The sequence below is a fragment of the Microtus pennsylvanicus genome, chromosome 3, assembly GCF_037038515.1.
Source record: "Microtus pennsylvanicus isolate mMicPen1 chromosome 3, mMicPen1.hap1, whole genome shotgun sequence".
Classification (NCBI taxonomy): Eukaryota; Metazoa; Chordata; class Mammalia; order Rodentia; family Cricetidae; genus Microtus; species Microtus pennsylvanicus.
In genome coordinates, this window is record NC_134581.1 from 79,569,452 (window position 1) to 79,589,630 (window position 20,179).

Genomic DNA, 20,179 nt, shown 5'->3' on the forward strand with positions numbered 1-20,179 from the left:
TGAGACCTCAAAAGGGAACTCAACCCTGCGTTTCCTTCAGGACCATCTCCCTTTTTTTCAAACACAGGATAGAGGGCTATGCATTGAAATATACTAAAATCAACTTCCAAAAACCGAACATGTTAAATTCAGAAATCAAAATAATGACCAGAAGATTAAAAAAAAGATTTAATATTTACGTTGGGAGAGGATAAGTTTGTTTACCTTCCCTGAAGCAGCCACTGAAGGCCTTCTTTGAGAAATTTCTTTGTGCCAGAGAAGAACATGGGGTTCCTTTTTTATTTCCAAATTTGGGTCATTTCATGAGACAAGATTCCGTGGGGCTCTATCAGCTAGCAACCAATGGGAAGGCATGAGACTGCCATTTACAAACAAAGGGAAAGGTAATTTGTCAGACGCTAGATCATCGATGCCTGTAAACCTTTCTAGGTGGCAGGAAGTGGTTCAACGACACCAAAAGGAAGTTGCCCGAATGATGAGAGCTGGGCTCAGTACCTATCCACATGGTGGATATTGGAGAGTTCCAGAAAGTATTAATTTATCACCAAGTTGAACAGAACTTAAAAATATCAATACCAACCTTCTGAGATTTACATAAAGCCTGTATTCTGAAATATAGAATATATACATATGTATATCCAAATAGTCAAAGAGTTCTTCAAATGAATTCTGCCTAATTGCTTTCAAAAGAAGCAAACACTATTATGAAATTAAAACTCCCAAACACCATAGAATCAAGGAGCAGTACAGATAGGTTGATTGGTTGTAAAATTAAAAATTTAGTGACGCTTAAAAAATAATAAGTTTTCAAAGCCCTAAAAGTTGCAGTATTTGAGGAAATGGAAGGTTTGAAGGTAAGTAGAGAAAAATGCCATTACCTGGGAAAGCCAACTTCTTACGAATATTGAAAAGCAGCCTCCATGTTGCCAGGGTCTTCAAATCAGCCACCCACACCTGGAAAACAAGACATTTAAAATGTTTTGATTTCTAAGAACCAACTTACAGAACTTAGTTTTTCGGTCTGTTTCGAATTGTCGCTCGATGTTTTTGTAAAGTTAATGTGTCAGTGGCATCAGAGCAAGGGCACAAAGAAATATTTTAAAAACTAAATTTATTCCTAGAAGAAAAGAAAACAACACTGGGGCACGCTATGTTTATTTCTAGAGTGAGCCATAATAAAAGGCTCTACAAATAAGTAACTTGCACATCCCCCATCCCCTGGAAATTCCCTGGCTACCAATGCGCTCTAAAAAGGATTTTTTTTTAACCAGGAATAATAATAAAAAAAATCATAAAATAGGAATGTGAAATCTCAGAATAGTCCCAAATTCCAGTGTTTTCTACCAGACTACTTGCTTAAAAAATGTGTCAGAGAGGCCACCGACAATCAAGGATGGGAAGGCGTAATGGGCACACAGGGGGATGATCCCTTGGCATGAGGTAGCACCCCTGAGAGAACACTCTAACTTTCTGATCGCTCATCAGCTTGGGAGACATCTAGTCTCCACCAACAGGGCTGTGCCAAAGGAGCAGATATCTCACATGATTGGTTACCAAGTCTGCCCCTCTCCTCCCGCAACAGGGCTCTTGACTTGAGTTCCACTGCCCTCTCACCTTCCCACTGGGCCACAGTTTAGACACTGGCTTTTCCTTGTTGCATTGTTCCTACACCAAGGGAAAGTGGACTCCCTGCTGACAAGGACTCTTAAGTTCTGCAGGCCTTTGGCCTTGAGCATCAAGTCTGTGGTGACATCAGCAGCACTGCTACAGGAGGAGCCGCCTTTCACTTCTGAAGATGCTTGTCCCACTGACATCCTTTATTCCAAAATGACAGGGCCAGCATACCAGGTGGGTTTCGATGAAGAAAAGAAGGAAGAGACAGCGAGAGTGAGAGAAAGGGAAAATGAGACTTAAAAAAGAAAGAGAGAGAGAGAAGGAAGGAGGGAGGGGGAAAGCAAGATAAAGAAAAATAGTCAGAGAAAGGAAAGGAAGGGAGGAGCTTGTTCACATACGCCCTTCAGCGTTCACCTTGGCAGCCAGCATCATGAAGCAGGGAGGCCAGAAAGGCCTCCTACAGCCTGTCTGTTTTCTAATGCCTTTTCTTTTACTCTCTGAAGTCTCTCTTTTGTGTGTTTGTCTGTGTGTCTCCATGTGTGTCTGTATGTGTGTTCTGTGTGTTTGTGCACATGCACACACACACACGTGTGTGTGTGTGTGTGTGTGTGTGTGTGTGAAGATCCAACTGCTTCCACAGTAGAAGCACATTCAGCCAGGAGGCGATGGTATACACATTTAATCCCAGTACTTAGAAGGCAGAGGCAGGTGGATCTCTGTGAGTTCAAGGCCAACCTGGTCTATAAAGTGAATTCCAGGACAGCCAGGGCTGTTACACAGAGAAAACCTGCCTTGGAAAAATTTTTTTTTAAAGCACAGCCAGAAGTTCCTATTCCTAGGGCAATTCACTGTGCCCTTACACCATGCGACACCACACTTTCCATCTTTGATATTGCCACAAGGTCCCTAGACTGCAGTGTGAAAAAATCTCCTGCACCTACAGTATGGTACTGAAGTCATATAGGCTGAATTAAGTCTTTTCTCAGGAAACTCTGAATTGAAGGGAAAAAAAAGAGGGGAGAGTCATCCCACAGCAGGGCATGGTTCTCCTGGCCTTCAAGCCAAGCCAGCTCAGACACTCCATATATAATCTCCCGACTATATACTCCTGGACTTAAAAAAGAAATCAATAATTTAAGAAAAATGACAAATGGCAGCATGTGTAGGTCAATCAGGGAACAGAGACGTGAAAATTGTCTGGAGGAATAAAGTCGGACGAAAAGTAAGCGTTCAGGTTGTTGCGCGGTGCAGCTCTGTTTCCCGTAATTAAGGAAATGTCTGGCCTCCTTAATGTTCCCTGGAAACAGATGTAGCGCTGAGAGCGAGAACCGGAGAGCGAGGACTAGGACCAGGTTTGCTTTCGGCACACTTGGTAAAACAAAGGAGCTAGAGGCTTTGCCAGTCCCAAACTGCTTAGCGTGCAGCTGGCTACGAAAGACGGCTTTCACTGCGGGAAGGACCAAGTTTGCTCCCAATCGCCATCTTCCTTCCTCCTTAAGATGCCCAGGGACCAGCCCACGAATCCTACTCCAGCTGCATTGTCAATAAAGCAAGGGAGGGGGTCCAAATGAAAGCTAATGCGAGTCTGACTCGACACGGAAACGTGAGGCGTCTGTCATTTCCTTAATACAAGTGAACCGCATGCTGCACAAGTGTTCCCAGGAGGCTGGCCAACCTTAACACTTCCTAGTCAAAGCCAGGATTTGTTCCTGGGAAGGCGCATCACAATGAGATTAGAATGTAGGGGTGTTGAAGAAAAGACGAAGTCTATTGCACCCTGTAAGGGAGAGAATATGCAATCTGTAAATGGCCAGTACATCCTCAGAGCTCTGACTGTTATAGTCAGATCCCTAGCCTGGGAAGGTATAGAAAAGCCTGAAGCCTACACGGTGATGCTTGCGAGAAGAAGCAACCACCTAACCCTAACCCAAGTGACTAGATTCTTATAAAGCAGAAGGCCCTGTGCTTACACAAGGGTACAGGGCCACTTCCAGGCAGACACAGTTACCCCTACACATCTGCATTTCACCCTGTCACCACACTAGGAAGATTTGATTTTCTCATCTGGGTTTCCTGATTTCCATATTTCCTTATTTAGAACAGCAACCAGATCAACAGGTCACAAATTTATACAGTCTCTGACAAAAGGCTTTAGAAAGGCAAGACCCCAATGTTTACCCATGTTACTATGTCTACTTTCTGGTCATGCTCTCCTTCCTTGCCTCCCTTCCTCTCTCTCTCTCTCTCTCTCTCTCTCTCTCTCTCTCTCTCTCTCTCTCTCTCTCTCTCACACACACACACACACACACACACACACACACGCGCGCACACACACACACAATCTGTTGCCTGCTTAACCGTATCAGGATGACAAGCAACATCTGTTTGTAAAAGAGCCAAAATCAAACCTTAATTTTTTTGGCTATGCTTCTCTTCTCCACCCTCCCCCACTCTAAAATCGAGGGGAAAGTAACAGACAACGTTAAGATTTCCTTAGGTGCGGGCCCTCGATCAGTGTCCCCGTGCTCCTCTAGGCTGGAAGGCAAAGTGGCTCCACTCAGTCCAGCAGCATTTGAGGGTGTCTTCTCTGAGCATGCCCAGCCGCACCGCAACCAGCCTAGCAAAGCCCCAGAAGTCAGGCCCGGCTCGCAGCTTTCTAGTGCAGGGCCTTTGGCATCGGGCGAGGGGTGAATAGAGAAAGGAAGGCAAAACGGGAAGGAGGGGCAGAGAAGATGAGAGCTCGTTTGTGTCTCCCCTCTTTTGTCACACAGGACCATTTCACACACGTCACACTCGGGAACATGCATGAAACTGGCTATCTGCAACGGGCTCTGACTACCTCGCCCCCCCCATCCCCACCCCGCCGCCTGCACCACGGAGCCCCAGATTTCTGGAAAATCCCGGATGATCCACAGACGCACAGTGCAAAGAATCAGAGCTGTGTCCGTGGGGTGGGGGAAGGAAGGAGCTAGTGATGAAAGCCTTGCTCTTCAACATAAAAGATTTTGCCCTAGCAGAAGGGAAAGGGGAGCCGGCTAAGGCTCTCGACTTCCATTTCACTTGGGATTTGGAAGAAACCCACATACACCGAGGGAGAAATAAATCCAGACAAGTTGCTAAGGAGACTTGTGTAAACTCCAAGCACAGACATATTTCTTGGCCTTTCCCCTGCACGGCATCTCGTATTCCGAGCACGCAGCTCTGCAGCAGCCTTGCACCAACCTTCTGCATTAATCTTAACCTTAGCCGAGCAGACTGTCAGAGCTCGCTGGTTGGAGATACCACGTTCTTCAATTCTAACTTAACAAGTTAAAGGTGTGTGTGTGTGTGTGTGTGGTGTGTGTGTGTGTGTGTGTGTGTGTGTGAGAGAGAGAGAGAGAGAGAGAGAGAGAGAGAGAGAGAGAGAGAGAGAGAGAGAAACAGAGGCAGAGAGACAGACAGAGAGCACGTGTATGTGCGTGGAAGAGAGTGTGTGAGACAGTGTGTGTGTGAGAGAGATAGACAGTGTGTGTATGTATATGTGAGAGTGTTTGTGTGTGAATGTGTGAGAGAGTGTTTGTGTGTGTGTGAGAGAGAAACAGAGAGAGACAGAGAGAGAGAGAGAAAGAGAGAGTATGTGTGTAGTCATGGGGAAAAAGTAGAGGAATTTTAATTTAGAATTTTTAAAGTATCAGTGTTGAATAAAGAGTATTCACACTATGCATCTCAGGAGCAGGGAGGAAATGAGTAGGTAAAACGTGCAGTTCTGGAAAATTCCCTCTGCCTATGTATTCGTCTTTTCTCTTTGCTTCTAGACTTTTTCCTCCCGCATGTCCACTTAAGATCCTGCCCCACGGCACATGTAAACAAAGCTTCTATCCCAATGCACAGCTGTGTAGGGACCCACGCTTCTAGGCACAGCACATTCCATCAAGTGGGAATCTGCCCCTCTGCCTTCCTGCTCTGCAGAGTCCTGGGGATCTCAGCTCTTGCAAACACACTGGGACAGTCCTGAAGGTCTAGAGCTCCACCCCGCTAAAGTGTGATGCCAGCTAACCTTTAGAAAGAGAGCTTTCAGACTGCGCACATTCTCTGAAGCAGAGAACTCCTCCCAGAGAGACAGGTCTCCAGTCACAGCTGATATCTGTCAATATTTGATTTAGGGGGAAATTAACATTTTCTTGTCAGACAGAGATGTTTGTGCTGTCGAAGTCAATATTTTCCTTTCTCAGCCTCCTCTATTAGAATTTCTGTAATTTTTTCCCAGGACAGAGAAGAAAGTAGAAAAATACAGTCCAGATTATTGTTCAGGGTGCAGAGGTAAACATATGTGTCCTAAAGTCTGGCCTGGGATATGTCTGTGTTCTATTCTATATTTGCATGCATTTTCATATGCTTTTGGATGTATGCACACACGCTCATATGTGTGTGTGTCTATGTGTGCAGCTTGTGCATGTCTGCATATATGCATGTGTGTCTTTTATGTGTTTGTTTTGTAGGTTTGTATCTGTTTAATATGTTTGTATATAATTGATTATGTGTGTGTTTTTTCATGTGTACATTTGTTGATACCCCTCTGGTGTGTGTGTGTGTGTTTCACTGCCTTACCACGAATGATGATGCTATTAAAACACACACAAAAATTGTTGAGGTATGGACATCTGCTCAGGGTCTCTCCAAACCAGGAAGGCTTATGTTCGCCAATAACTGTAATCGATAAACCACAGTGAGAGGCCACTAACCAAACACATTCATGTCCTGGTTTTGGGATGGGTAGCCATGGATGAGAGACTGCTGAAAGATGAGACAACGTCTCTGCATTTGGGCAGAGAACTGGGCGTGTCTCTTTGTGCTCCACGAAAGCCATGCTGCCTCCATTCCTTTCCTCCCTCTCAGCCAACCTTTATTCAGCTTCATCCTTCAAGAATAAGGTAAGTGACTCTGCCTCAGTTGAAGTCAGAGAGCCAGAAGACTCTGAAGCAGACTCTTGGGCTAGCTACATAGAGACTTTGCTCCTGCCATCCCAGAGACAGGAGAGGACAGGGTAACCAGCCCTGCCTACTCACCTTTCTCCAGCAAGATGCCATGTGGCCCCGCCTCTGTTCTAGGGAAGGTGTCTTATGTGTGTTTCTCCCTACAAAGTCTTTCTCCCTCAGATGTCACCTGGAACTATGCCATCAAGACTCAATCAAAGTGAAAAATGAACCGGGGGATTTGATGAGGGTGGGCAGGCCCCAGCAGGTGATGGGACAATTGCCCAGAGCCCTGGTTAGCCTGCAGGCAGGAGGGGAATACTGGCAATTTTTGAAATATTTTTTGAGATTATAAGATATTTACATCATTTCCCCCTTTTCTTCCCTCCTTCCAACACCCCCTTATACTCTCCACCTCACTCTCTGTCTAATTCATGACGTTTTTGTCTTCACTGTTGTTATAAACACACATTTATAAATACATAAATACAGCCTTCTCAGTCCATATACTAGTATTTGTATGCATGTTTTCAGGGATGATCGTCTGATATTGGATAACTAATTGGTGTGCTCCTCCTGGGGGAGAACTATGATTCTCACTGTCAGCGTTCCTTAGTCGCCTGTAGCTCTTTGTCTAGGACTGAGGCCTTGTGGGCTTTCCATCGTCCATGTTAGCCTGTCTTTTGGTATTCACCCTTGTGCAGGCTATGCTTAGGCAACCACACACTTTTTCTCTTTTTATTTCTCCTTGAAGCTGCAGGGGCCAGAACCCCAGGAAAAGCTGCCTAACAGTCAATTAGCCCGTTGGCCCCTCCTGCTGGGGCTGAGTGGATTGCTCGCCATAATGCACAGTGATATTTATCAGGAGTGTTGCACAGACCTGTGTCACTGAAGAGAGGAGGAACTGATTTACATAAGCAGTTCAATCCCTATTTCTGCAGTGAGGTTTCCTTCCCACATATCACCCCAAAATGTTTTCCTTGATAGCTTAGCTTAACACTTTCCAAAATACCTCAAACAACAGAAGTCATGTGGGATACCTTTCATTCCACTACCACCTGCCCAGCCTCCATCTCTGTCAATCCTCTGTGGGAAAGATATTAGTAAACAAAAGAGCAGCACGGCCGGGATGGACTGAAGGGCAATCCCGCTAGATGTACACACTGTGGATGCAGACAGCTTCCAAATTCCAAAGAAGGCAGTTTTCACGTTACACTGGGAAATTCTTTAAGGAAACCTTTGAAATGTGGGAAGAAACAGTGGCTGGCGAACTAAATTGCCATTCAGATGTATCTCAACAAAGAAAGTAACTCAACTTCTACTTTGAACATGGATATAGGTGCATGTCCACATATATGTGCAATGATAGCTAATGTTAATTGTCAACCTGATAGAATCTAGAAACCCTGTAAGATGGGCACGTCTGTAGGGGAGTCATCATTTTTGAAAGATTTGTTTTTATTTTTCATTTTGTGTATGCATGTATTCAGCATTTGGGTGTGTGCAGGTGACTGTAGGTATCTGCAGAGCCAGAAGTCATCAGAGCAGTTACAGGCAGTTGGGAGTCACCCAACATGGGTTCTGGCAATTGAACTTGGGTGCTTTGCATGAGTAGTAAGAGCTCTTAACCACCAAGTCACCTGTAGCCCCAGGAGCAGCTTCTGTTAACTAAGACAGGAAGACTAGCCACCTGTGGGTGGTGCCTCTCCCTGCCTGGGATCCTAGACTATGTGTGCATGGAAAAAGAGAATGAAGCTGCTGCAAACACTCTTGGCTTTTTGCTTCTTGACTGTAGATGCAACATGCCCAGCTGCATCAAGTCGCTGCTGCTGTGATTCCCCTGCTACAATGGACTACCCTGGGTACTGCCAGTCAAACCACCGTTTTCCTCGAGTTGTTTTCATTGGGGTATTTTATAATAGCAACAGAAAAGAGACTGAAACCTCTGCAGATGTGCAAACAGGCTTAAGTGCTTACCATCCAACCTGCCACACTATTAACCTTGTGGTTAAAGACCACACCTGTTTCACATTGTATGAACTGACCGTTTTTTAGACCGCTCTGAGATTTAATTTTATGGGCTGCATACAGGGGAAGAAATGGAATGGCCCACTTTGCCATCATGTATGAACTAATGTCTCATGGCATTCAGCAATTCCCTTGTTGGTCAGCCACGGTAGGTCACCTGGAATCCCAGGGTCCAGGACACACCACCCACATGTACTCCTGTAGCCATCATGTGAGGCAATGTCAAAGATGATGACGTACCCCAATGGTTCTACTGAGAACTGGCGTCAGAGATCAGTTAAGGGTGAAAGTGGCCTCTGGCAGTGTATTCCACTCATGCTGGTGCAATTGTGCATTCCTCTAGTGCTAACCGTGAGTGACAGAGAGCAGGTCAGAGGTCACCACTTTGAAAAGGGGAATGTGCATGTCTGTTACACGAGGTGATTATCAATGCTAATTGGGCATCTACTTCTTTTCACACCCAGGACAGGACTGGGAGCAAACTCAAGATGAAAAGAGAGGAGTACTCCAAGTTCAGTGTCCCCAGAACAGGCTTACTTGTTTTCCATACATACTTCAACAAAGTGCTGATTAACATATAATTTATAAATGACTATCTACCCCAGGAAGAGTTCGAGTGTTATTCTTAGGCCAGGCTTAAGCCCTACTGTAATCACATCTACATTTTCATCTGACATAAATAATGTATTGGTGACATTTAATATGGACGAGACATCACCTCATGGATGGCTTATAAAAGCAGGTCATATTTCCAGTTCCTGTGGTGTAGTATTTTGGGGTTGGTAGACAAGAATGGCTGGGCTATGTGGGCAGTCCCAACCCCCATATAAAGGGCATATAGCTGTAAACTCCTTTCGAAACTTTTTCAGTATAACTTGAAGAACTCTGATGCCAACCACTCCTTTTTTTTAATTTATTTTTTTTAAGTAAATCACTTTTATCCAGTTTGGACTGACTTGAAGAAAGATTCTGAACTTGAGTGCAATCTCAATAGGAGTTTTATTGAAACTCTCAGTGTGTTATCTTACAACAGATGAAGAAGGTTGACAACATGAGATTTTGCTATTTCCAATTAACCCGAAACTTCTTATGTCACCATGTCTTTGCCTTTCTCATGACAACATGGGAAAGGTAGTCATGAGCTTCTAATGGCAGACACTTTGAGAGGCCTGAAATTTTTGTTTGTTTGTGTTTTGTTTTTTTTGGGGTTTTTTTTGTTGTTGTTGTTTGGTTGCTGGGTTGTTGTTTTTCCGTTTGATGATTGTTTGCTACTTTATCATCTCTGGACATTCTACCTATCAGAGAAGTACAATTTTATCTTAAAAGAAATAAATCTTAGAAATGTTATTCACACAACCATTAAGTACACAGCACATTATATAGGAACAAGTCAGTAAAAAAAGAGCCAGACAATTCCATCATTACTGTGAGAAGAATAGATACTGATGGCCAAGTCTGTGTCAAAGACAGAAAAAAAATCAAGAATCAGAGATTTTGAATGGCTTAAGTCTCCAAATCTACTAATTTTATTCCTGGTTCCTTTAAAAACAGCAATGTCAGAAAATGCATTTTTACAACAAAGCCCTCCCCCAGGATAAGGCAACCAGAGAGACCAAATGGAGATGGCCACATCTCTTGCAAGGTCTGGAGGGGACATGGCAATGGTGCGGGACAGCAAAACAGTAGCACTGCTGTGTCCCAGCTCCTTCCTGCTAGAAGGGTCGACTGTAATGAGAGAACAGAATCCAAGGGCGGCAGGTTTGTCCTTTCCTGAAGACACAGTTGCAGCAGAGGATCCAGAGACCTTCGTGCCCTAAGAAGTGTTAGCTCTGGTACAGAGTTATCACAGAAAATGCATGAGTTCATTGATGGATTAGTGCCCTTGAGAGGAGGGAAAGCTGCTGCCAATGATCAGTGGGAAACATCACTTTTCAGACGTTAAGCTCTAAAACTGACCACATCAGACACTTCGTCATTGTCTAAAGTTCCCCTTGTGAGCTCATATGAGAGGCTGTGAAATATATCTTCTAAAGAATAAAGGTGGGCAGTCTTCACGGGAAAGTCAGGTCTGGATACCTACCTGTGGGGAAAACAATCCTATTTCTACATTTCAAAAATGAAAAAGAAGCCTCTTTCCTGCCATTGTCCCTAATGACCGGCATCCTGTCTATAAAGATGGAGGTCTTCTAGCCAATGAACGCGAGGCACCCATTCTTCTTTGAGCAGGCTCACAGGACCTCCTGAAGTTAGACCATCATAGAGCTTATCTCTTAGTTATTTGGGAAGGCTTCAAAGTATTCCCCAGCTCTACTCCATTTTTGGTGTATGCGGCAAGTGGACATGAGGAGTTGGGTCTACCAGATGTTTCTCAGTGACCTGTGTGTATACACATCAAGTCACTGATGAGTTTTCCTCATGCACCCAGAGCCCTGGGTAGAAGTGATAACCACAGCAGACAGGAGGCTCTGCCTCCACCACTAAAGTAGGGATTTTCAGGCAGCCTTATAGACTTGACCTCCAGGGGGTAAACCTGGATAGACATTGGAAATAATATACAATAAAAACTCTGTCTGGAACAGGTTTACACAAGATCCCTTGAGTAAGAGAAATTATGAGAAATTCTATCCAGAGTTCAGCTGCGCATCGGGACCTTCCTCACTTTCTGCACATCTGTAAATCCTATTAGTGCTTATGAAATGGGATTGCCTGCTGATGGATTTGGGAGCTGCCCTCCCACTGAAGGGGCCATGAAGACATGAACGCTAACATATGGCTGTCTTCACTCCCTGCTCATAGCTTCCTTTGTGTGTGTGAGTGGGGGGTGATATAAGCAAGTGGATGACAAAACTTCAGGATGCCCCAAGTCTAAATGATTCTCTATGCATGTACAGGAGCGAGAGTCCGTGTGTCTACAGCAACTACCGTTGACTTGTAGTTGTTGCTATGGGGCTTCTCAAACCCAGAGCGTAATCTTCCTCTTAGCAGTTCTTGGCCTTTCTACACCCATGGCTGACAGACAAAGGTATCGCCAAATGCTCACCAAGCTAGCATAAAAGCCATGAGAGAGAGACTTCCCCATAACTGATTTTCTTGCAGCATATGAGGGCAACGACATCCTTGTTTCAACACCTTCACAGAAGGTGCTGGAAGGATGCTGTCTGCCTGAGCATCCTCCCTTCCTTTCTATTTGACTTCCGGTAGGCTAGACTCCTCCTTCCCTGTGCACACACACTCATAAATGGGCTATGCCAGAGGGGCCTCTAATCACAGCAATCATCTGGGAAATTAAATGTTAGAATACCCACTTTCCCACTTGAGATTGGGGCCTAGGTTGTCACCATGACCTATACGAGACCCAAGCTGCCTCTTGAAGAAAGGCCAATGCCGGGGATCCATCACAGGCTTCATGCTTTATGGTGTCTGTACTCCTTTCTCAGAAAATGACTGCAGCTCAATTCAGTTTTGTTTCTGTTCTGACGACTGCTATTAATACCTCCTATTTACAGAACACATACCTCAGAGGAGTTCAAAACATTTACAGAAATTAGCCAAGCCTTGTAACATCCTGTCAAGTGGGCAGGCTGTAGATATTACTTTCTTTATATAAAAGAAACTGAGCTATTAAAAGGGCAAATATCTTTGCTTGCCACAGACACAGGACCCCATCGCCCACTCACTTCCAGGGTTCTACTGAAGCTGCCGAATGGGGTAAGTGTTTATTTACACCACGCGCATTAGCTTAGGACTCTAGTGGTTTCAGACACATATATATTGTTGTAAGAATCCTCATATGCAGTATCATGCCAGCTTTCCAGGAGTATCATACACGGACACACACAGACGACACACAGACACACACACTACAAGCTTCCTCTAGTAATAATTGGTGTGTGGTTGATGTGTTTGCAATCAGCCAACACCTCCTTCTAGAGCAGTTTCCTTCCCCTATTCCCAGACAGTTCCTAGATTCTGTTCAAATGGCACTCTTAAAATGACCTTGGTGTTCCAAGAGAAGTCAGGTTGTAGGGGTTTGTAGTTCTTACAGAGTGTGGCACTCAGCCTGTTAAAATCACTTGAAAATAGTGATATATACGGGACTGCTGGGTTTGAGGTAGGTGTGAGTATGCTGGCATCCTAGTCCTGCCCAAGGAAGACCTTGGGCAAGGTCATTAACTTTTCTCAATCTCATTGACTATAAGAAGAGAATCCTATTGCTCTGAATTCATAAGGGGGCTATTTGTGAGAGGTGACATGCAAATCCATCAATGTGACAGTGACGAAAGACACAGCAGTACCGCTACGTTGGGATACTTCACAGCCGGTATGATGAAAGATTGGGATATGCATAGTAGTTCATGCTGTAATCTAATAACTTTAGAGGCTGAGGCAGGAGAATTCCCATGAGTTTGAGGCCAACCGAGGCAAAGAAGTGAGTTCTGAGATAGCCTGGAATTCCTGAGCACTATTGTGATAAATAAAGAAAGAAAAGAATTGACTAAGAGAGAAAAGATAGACACAAAGAACTGAGCCGATAAAGAATTATCTAAAAGATACATAAAGTGTAAAAAATGAGATGCAGAGGATTTTATAATTCTCTGTGCAGAGAAGCCCCTCAGGTTATGCTCTTGTTCAGGTCAGGTTCCTGGAAGGTAGAGCACACAACAGGACAATGAGGTAAAGAGCATGAACCATGCAATAGAGCATGTTGGAAGAACCACCCTTGCAGTTACTGCTGTTGAGTGGGTTCAGTGGAGAGGGCTAGGATGCCGGTCTCTCCAGCTCCAGGCACACAAAAGAAAGAGGCCAACTGACTGAGCGAGAGAAAATTGCCCAATGAATGACCTAATCGGGAATTAATTGTTGAGTCAGAAAATAAGGACACAAGTATGAATCACAAAGAATCTTATGTATTGTTTGGACATTTGAATGGAGTGAGGCCACATCATCCTTTGGGAAGAAAAAAGGCTAGAAAGTTCCGAGGCTTAGATTCCAGAGGAGTGCTTCTTCAAGGGCAGCCTCAGGACCACCCAGTCATGTCCTCTGGGAAGCTGAGTAATCATGAAGATTCCTGGGACCCACCCAGATCTCCAGATCTGAACCAGATTCTTTGGGATGGTGATCCAGAAATATGGATTGCCTATTAACTCTCTCTCTCTCTCTCTCTCTCTCTCTCTCTCTCTCTCTCTCTCTCTCTCTCTCTTTCTCCCTGCCATTGATTTTTATGAACTGTCTATATTTAGAGTATATAACCTGATGTTCTGTTGTGTATATATACATTGTAAAATGATCAACACAAGCTAACAGATCTGTAGCAAGTTGCCATCTGCCCCCTTCCTTCCTACCTCTCTTTTCCTTGCTGTTTCTTCCTTTCCCTTCCTTTTCTCTCCTTGCTTCCTTCCCTTTCTCTCTTTCTGCCCTTCCCTCCCTGCAACTTGCCTCTCCCCTTCTTTCCTTTCTTTCTCTCTTTCTCCTTTTTAAAAGAAAAGAACACAAGATTTTACCTATTTATCAAATGAAAAATACACAAAAAGGTGGACTAAAAGACATATTGCTAAAACGTCCATACCACCTAGAAAGATCTACAGATCAATGGAATCCCTATCAGAACACCAATGGCATTCACCAGAGAAAGAAAAAAAAGGAAACCCTGAAATTCACAAAGCAACAGAAAGACCCCAAAGGTCCAAAGTAGTGCTGAAAAAGAACAAAGCCAGAGGTATTATACTTCGTTATTTCAAAGCATGCTACAAAGCTACCATAATCCAAACCTTGTGGTTCCACATTAAAAAAATAGATAAATAGACAAATGGAGGATGAAGGAAAGTACAGAAATTCGTGTCTTATGATAGACTTATTTCCATGGGGTAAAAAAAACTTACCGTGAAAAAAGACACAATTTTGTCTCCCAAACAACAGTGTCGGGAAATTTGTTTACATTCAGGCAGAAGAGTTGTTTGGACCCTTATCACAAACTCTATGCAAAATTAACCCAAAACATAATACTTAGGTATAATGTCTGGAGCTTTAAGCTACTAGGAAAAAAATAAAGCAAACTTTCAATCACTTCTTGAGGCCTGTAGGGGTCAGCTGAGGGAATTCAAAATCTGGCCAGCTTTTGAAAAGGATGTGCATTGCTTGTTCTTAGCAAACTTCATTGCTCGTTCTTAGCAAACTTCAGTCTGCCACAGAGTCTGCATTCTAAGTTGTCATTGTGCCAAAGAGAGGCAGGCTTTGGGCAGCTCCATGTCTCAGCTCCTGGCTATTAACCCTGAGACGACCCTGAGTGTGGGTGTACTCCCTTCCTCGAGGTCGGGAGGTGTCTGGAAGGGTCACACACTTGCATCATCAGTGCGATGATTCGCCCTGTTGACGTTAGAGGGAATCAAGGGCCAGGTGCTGGGTGTCTTAACTGACCCAGAGAAGCTCTCAGGACATTCACGTTTTAGGAAGGTCCTGCACTTAGATGGTTTGGAACAAATAGAGATTAATAAGGCCATAGGAGGTGAATTTCGGTCTGAAATTCCTGATCTGGATGCAGAGACATTCTTATGCCCACAAGAAATTATAGATTACACTGCAGAAAAGAAGGGTGTGTATGAACCAAGTGTCAGAGCTTTCTTCCCCTCTGAGGGGACTCAGAGAACAGAGGCAAGGGTCTGGAAGAGAGGACAACTGGGGACATTATCGCTGACTGACAGCAGTCATGTTGGACTTGTATTGAAATTGTCTGTTTTCTCCTTTGAAAGGAAGTCATTATACAACAAAAATGAGTTACTGATATTGGTCTTGTCGATCAATTTTGGTTGTGGCATCAAAAGATTAAGCAATAAAAAGAAAAATAAACAAGTGGTTTGAGTTGAAGCGAAAATCCTCACCAAAAGGACACGGCCCGGAGAGTAAAGAGGCAGATGAAGAGGATATTTTCAGACTGTATGTCTAGTGTCTGCTATGGGGTTAGTTCCTTTCCTGCTAGAGGTACTAAGTCTGAGAAGGATGGGGTTAGCCCTTTCCCTGCATCTGCTATGACAAATCCTAACCTTTCTGGAAGTTTTCTCCTTTGCTATAATACAGGGACTGCTTTCGAATGACACTTTCTATGACAGAATTCACCAGCCATGGCTGCTCCTGTTCCCTGACTTGAGGTACCAGGTGGACTATTCAAGTCCTGGCTTGAGCTGTCCTGAAGTTGCTGGGTGACATCTGTGCCTCTTCAAAGGCAGAGCCTGCCTGTCATTTGACTTTGCTGCTCTGTTCTTTTGCTACGAAAATCAGTGAGTAGGGATTCTTTGATTCTAAATGGTTACTTACACATGTGGATTTTATGTTTAATGCATTGATAGTTTAATTATAATTCATGTCATAACATAATAAGTAGAACCAATAACCTCCCTCCCACCTCTCCACACACACACACACACACACACACACACACACACACACACACACACACAAAGAAAACATTTCTCTCCAGCCTTGGGGAGGGATAGAATAACAAGAATTATTCAGCCATGTTCAGATGACTAACAGTCAAGGGATTATGGCAAGTCTGAGAATGACAGGACCCAAAAGTGGCAAGTGACAGTATCCTCAACAAATCCAAGTTTAAAAGGCAAAATTCCTCCGGTCTTCTGATGGAGAAGAGCTTGAAGAAATGGAGAAGAGTCATAAGTAGAAGGCTGTGAGTCTCCCTCCACTCAAAACTTTAGGAGATCTATTTGACAAGAACTTTAAGTCTTTGAAGAAAGAAATTGAAGAGGACACCAGAAAATGGAAGGATCTCCCTTGCTCTTTGATTGGGAGGATCAACATAGTAAAAATGGCAATTCTACCAAAAGCAATCTATAGATTCAATGCAATCCCCATCAAAATTCTTAACAGATCTGGAGAAGAAAATAATCAACTTTATATGGAAAAACAAAAAACCCAGGATAGCCAAAACGATCTTATATAATAAAGGATCGTCTGGAGGCATTACCATCCCTGACTTCAAACTCTATTACAGAGCTACAGTATTGAAAACAGCTTGGTATTGGCATAAAAACAGAGAAGTTGATCAATGGAATCAAATAGAAGACCCTGACTTTAACCCACAAACCTATGAACACCTGATTTTCGATAAAGGAGCTAAAAGTATACATTGGAAAAAAGAGAGCATCTTCAACAAATTGTGCTGGCAAAACTGGATGTCAATCTGTAGAAAAGTGAAAATAGATCCATATCTATCACCATGAACAAAACTCAAGTTCAAATGGATTAAAGACCTCAATATCAGTCTGAACACACTGAACCTGATAGAAGAGAAAGTGGGCAGTACTCTACAACACATGGGCACAGGAGACCACTTCCTACGTATAACCCCAGCAGCACAGACATTAAGGGCCTCATTGAATAAATGGGACCTCTTGAGACTGAGAAGCTTCTGTAAAGCAAAGGACACTGTCACTAAGACAAAAAGGCAACCCACTGACTGGGAGAAGATCTTCATCAACCCCGCAACTGACAAAGGTCTGATCTCCAAAATATATAAAGAACTCAAGAAACTAGACCGTAAAAGGCTAATCAACCCAATTATAAAATGGGGCACTGAGCTGAACAGAGAATTCTCAACAGAAGAAGTACAAATGGCCAAAAGACACTTAAATTCATGCTCAACTTCCTTAGTGATCAGGGAAATGCAAATCAAGACAACTTTAAGATACCATCTTACACCTGTCAGAATGGCTAAAATAAAAAACACCAATGATAGCCTTTGCTGGAGAGGTTGTGGAGAAATGAGTACACTCATCCATTGCTGGTGGGAATGCAAACTTGTGCAACCACTCTGGAAAGCAGTGTGGCAGTTTCTCAGGAAATTCAGGATCAACCTACTCCTGGACCCAGCAATACCACTCTTGGGAATATACCCAAGAGAGGTCCTATCATACAACAAAAGTATATGCTCAACTATGTTCATAGCAGCATTGTTTGTAATAGCCAGAACCTGGAAACAACCTAGATACCCTTCAATGGAAGAATGGATGAAGAAAGTATGGAATATATACATACTAGAGTACTACTCAGCAGTAAAAAACAATGACTTCTTGAATTTTGTATGCAAATGGATGGAAATAGAAAACACTATCCTGAGTGAGGTAAGCCAGACCCAAAAAGAGGAACATGGGATGTACTCACTCATATTTGGTTTCTAGCCATAAATAAAGGACATTGAGCCTATAATTCGCCATCCTAGAGAAGCTAAATAAGAAAGTGAACCCAAAGAAAAACATATAGGCATCCTCCTGAATATTAACCTTCATTAGGCGATGAAAGGAGACAGAGACAGAGACCCACATTGGAGCACCGGACTGAAATCTCAAGGTCCAAATCAGGAGCTGAAGGAGAGAGAGCACGAGCAAGGAACTCAGGACTGCGAGGGGTGCACCCACACACTGAGACAATGGGGATGTTCTATCGGGAACTCACCAAGGCCAGCTGGCCTGGGTCTGAAAAAGCATGGGATAAAACCAGACTTGCTGAACATAGTGAACAATGAGGACTACTGAGAACTCAAGAACAATGGCCAAAGCCAGTACGTGATCCTACTGCACGTACTGGCTTTGGGGGAGCCTAGGCAGTTTGGATGCTCACCTTACTAGACCTGAATGGAGGTGGGTGGTCCTTGGACTTCCCATAGGTCAGGGAACCCTGATTGCTCTTTGGGCTGATTAGGGAGGGGGATTTGATCAGGAAATGGGGAGGAAAATGAGAGGCGGGGGCCGGGAGGAGGCGGAAATCTTTAATATATAAATAAATTAAAAAAAAAAAACTTCAGGAGCTCAGCCAAGGGACGGGACTTTGGAACTCCTGTATCCGGAACTGTCACCCTTACCTGATTTATTAAGGAAATGGGTTGGGTGACTTAGTCACCCAGAGCCCCGATTTCCTTGAGTATAAAGTTGGAAAAGTAATAAAGGGGTTCTCCTAAGGTTAAGGAGACAACTGAATGAAACAGCCAAGGCGTGTGACTAGGACACATGAAGAGTAACCTTTAACAGCTATCTGTCATCTGTGACCTCTCATCTTGTGGAGTGGTGATGGGGGATTTAGGAGTACTCAATGCACTGTGCTTTTGGAGTCCTCAAACTGTCTTAATTCCAGAGTCCCTGTGTTATTTGTGTTCTCTATATTACTCTTCATAACAAAAACCAATCTCCGAATATGGACAGTAAGTCCTTTGGACACAGAATCTAAAGATTCTTTCAAAGATGCCTGAAATCTATCTTATTTTTTAAAAGGCCAAAATCGTTGACAGAAATAAAAGTTCAGTGGTTCAGAGCTGTTGAATTCCCAAGGTCTAGGACACGACATACTAAGTTCCACGTAAGTAAACACTGCCTGAACACATGGCTGCTGCATCTACCCACTCAACATGGGAGGAGACCTTCCACCAAAAGATCTGACAGCATATGAATGTCATGGGTGTTATTGGTCACAGTGGTCAGAGCTAAGAAGGGAAACTGGACATGAGTTACCTTTCCCACCGTAACTTAGATGGGAAGCTGATGCTTATCATCATTTTACAAAGCATATTGCTAGTGTTTATAGTGGTGCCTCTATTGAGAGGTGGGGGAAGGGGACTTTAGGAGATGAATAAGTTCCGAGGTTTCCTTGGCCTAAACAGGATCAAGGCCCATAGAATAGGTTTCATAAAGCGCATGGTCTCTTGGCCTCCTGCTTTTTGTCACACAAGGACACTCTGCTCCTCTGTATAATCCATCCCTCCCTGGACACTGCAATTGTGGCCTCCCTGATCTCCAAAGCAATGAGAGATAATTTCTGATTTTTATTAATATCTCAGACCAGGGTTGGAGAGATGGCTCAGTAGTTAAAAACATTTGCCATTCCTGCAGAGCACCTGAGTTTGGTTCCCAGCACCAATGCTGGATGACTTATATCTACCTACAATAACTCCAGTTCCAGTGGATCAGATGCCCTCTCCTGGCCTCTTTGGGCAGCTGCACTCACATGCACAGACGTGTGTGTGTGTGTGTGTGTGTGTGTGTGTGTGTGTGTGTGTACAAATAAATAATACTTAAAAATAACTCCTAAAAATATAAATAAGTAAATAACCCTGAGGGTGCTACTGTGTTGTAGAAGCCCAACACAGAACAAGACACATCCATCACTCTGACAATCTCTAGATTTTTCTTTAAAAAGCATCGAAAAGAGAAAGTTAAAATTTCTTAAGTTGTAACTATCATCTTTGGCATCTTGGACCTAGAAGCAAAGAACCAATGTGATTCTCCTGGATATCATCTCCCCTTCATTGTCCCTACCTCTTCCCTTCCACGATCTGCTTTGCTTCCGCTCACCCCTGCTCACCCTTCTTTGCACCCATGTACTAGTGGCTTACACAGGCATCAGGAGTTTATGGCCAAGTGTTCAGCCCTGGTATAATATTGGGCATAGGGATATAGAGAAAAATAAAATAAATAAGTTTAAGCATTAGCTGAGAGAACCAGGGGTATTTCACAGAAGAAAGAAAATTCTGTTGCCTCATCTCTGTAAGAATTCCTATCCATTTCTAGTCTACATGATTGTCTCCT

General features: G+C 43.6%; 1 long non-coding RNA gene across 1 annotated transcript in view; it reads right to left on the reverse strand.

The window, feature by feature from the left end:
* Positions 1 to 285: 285 nt before the first annotated feature.
* Positions 286 to 20,179, reverse strand: part of LOC142846190 (uncharacterized) — a 57,664-nt gene continuing 37,770 nt past the window's right edge. Inside the window, exon 3 of the long non-coding RNA XR_012910042.1 lies at positions 286 to 954. This is a non-coding gene — a long non-coding RNA (uncharacterized LOC142846190). The remainder of the gene's footprint in view (positions 955 to 20,179) is intronic.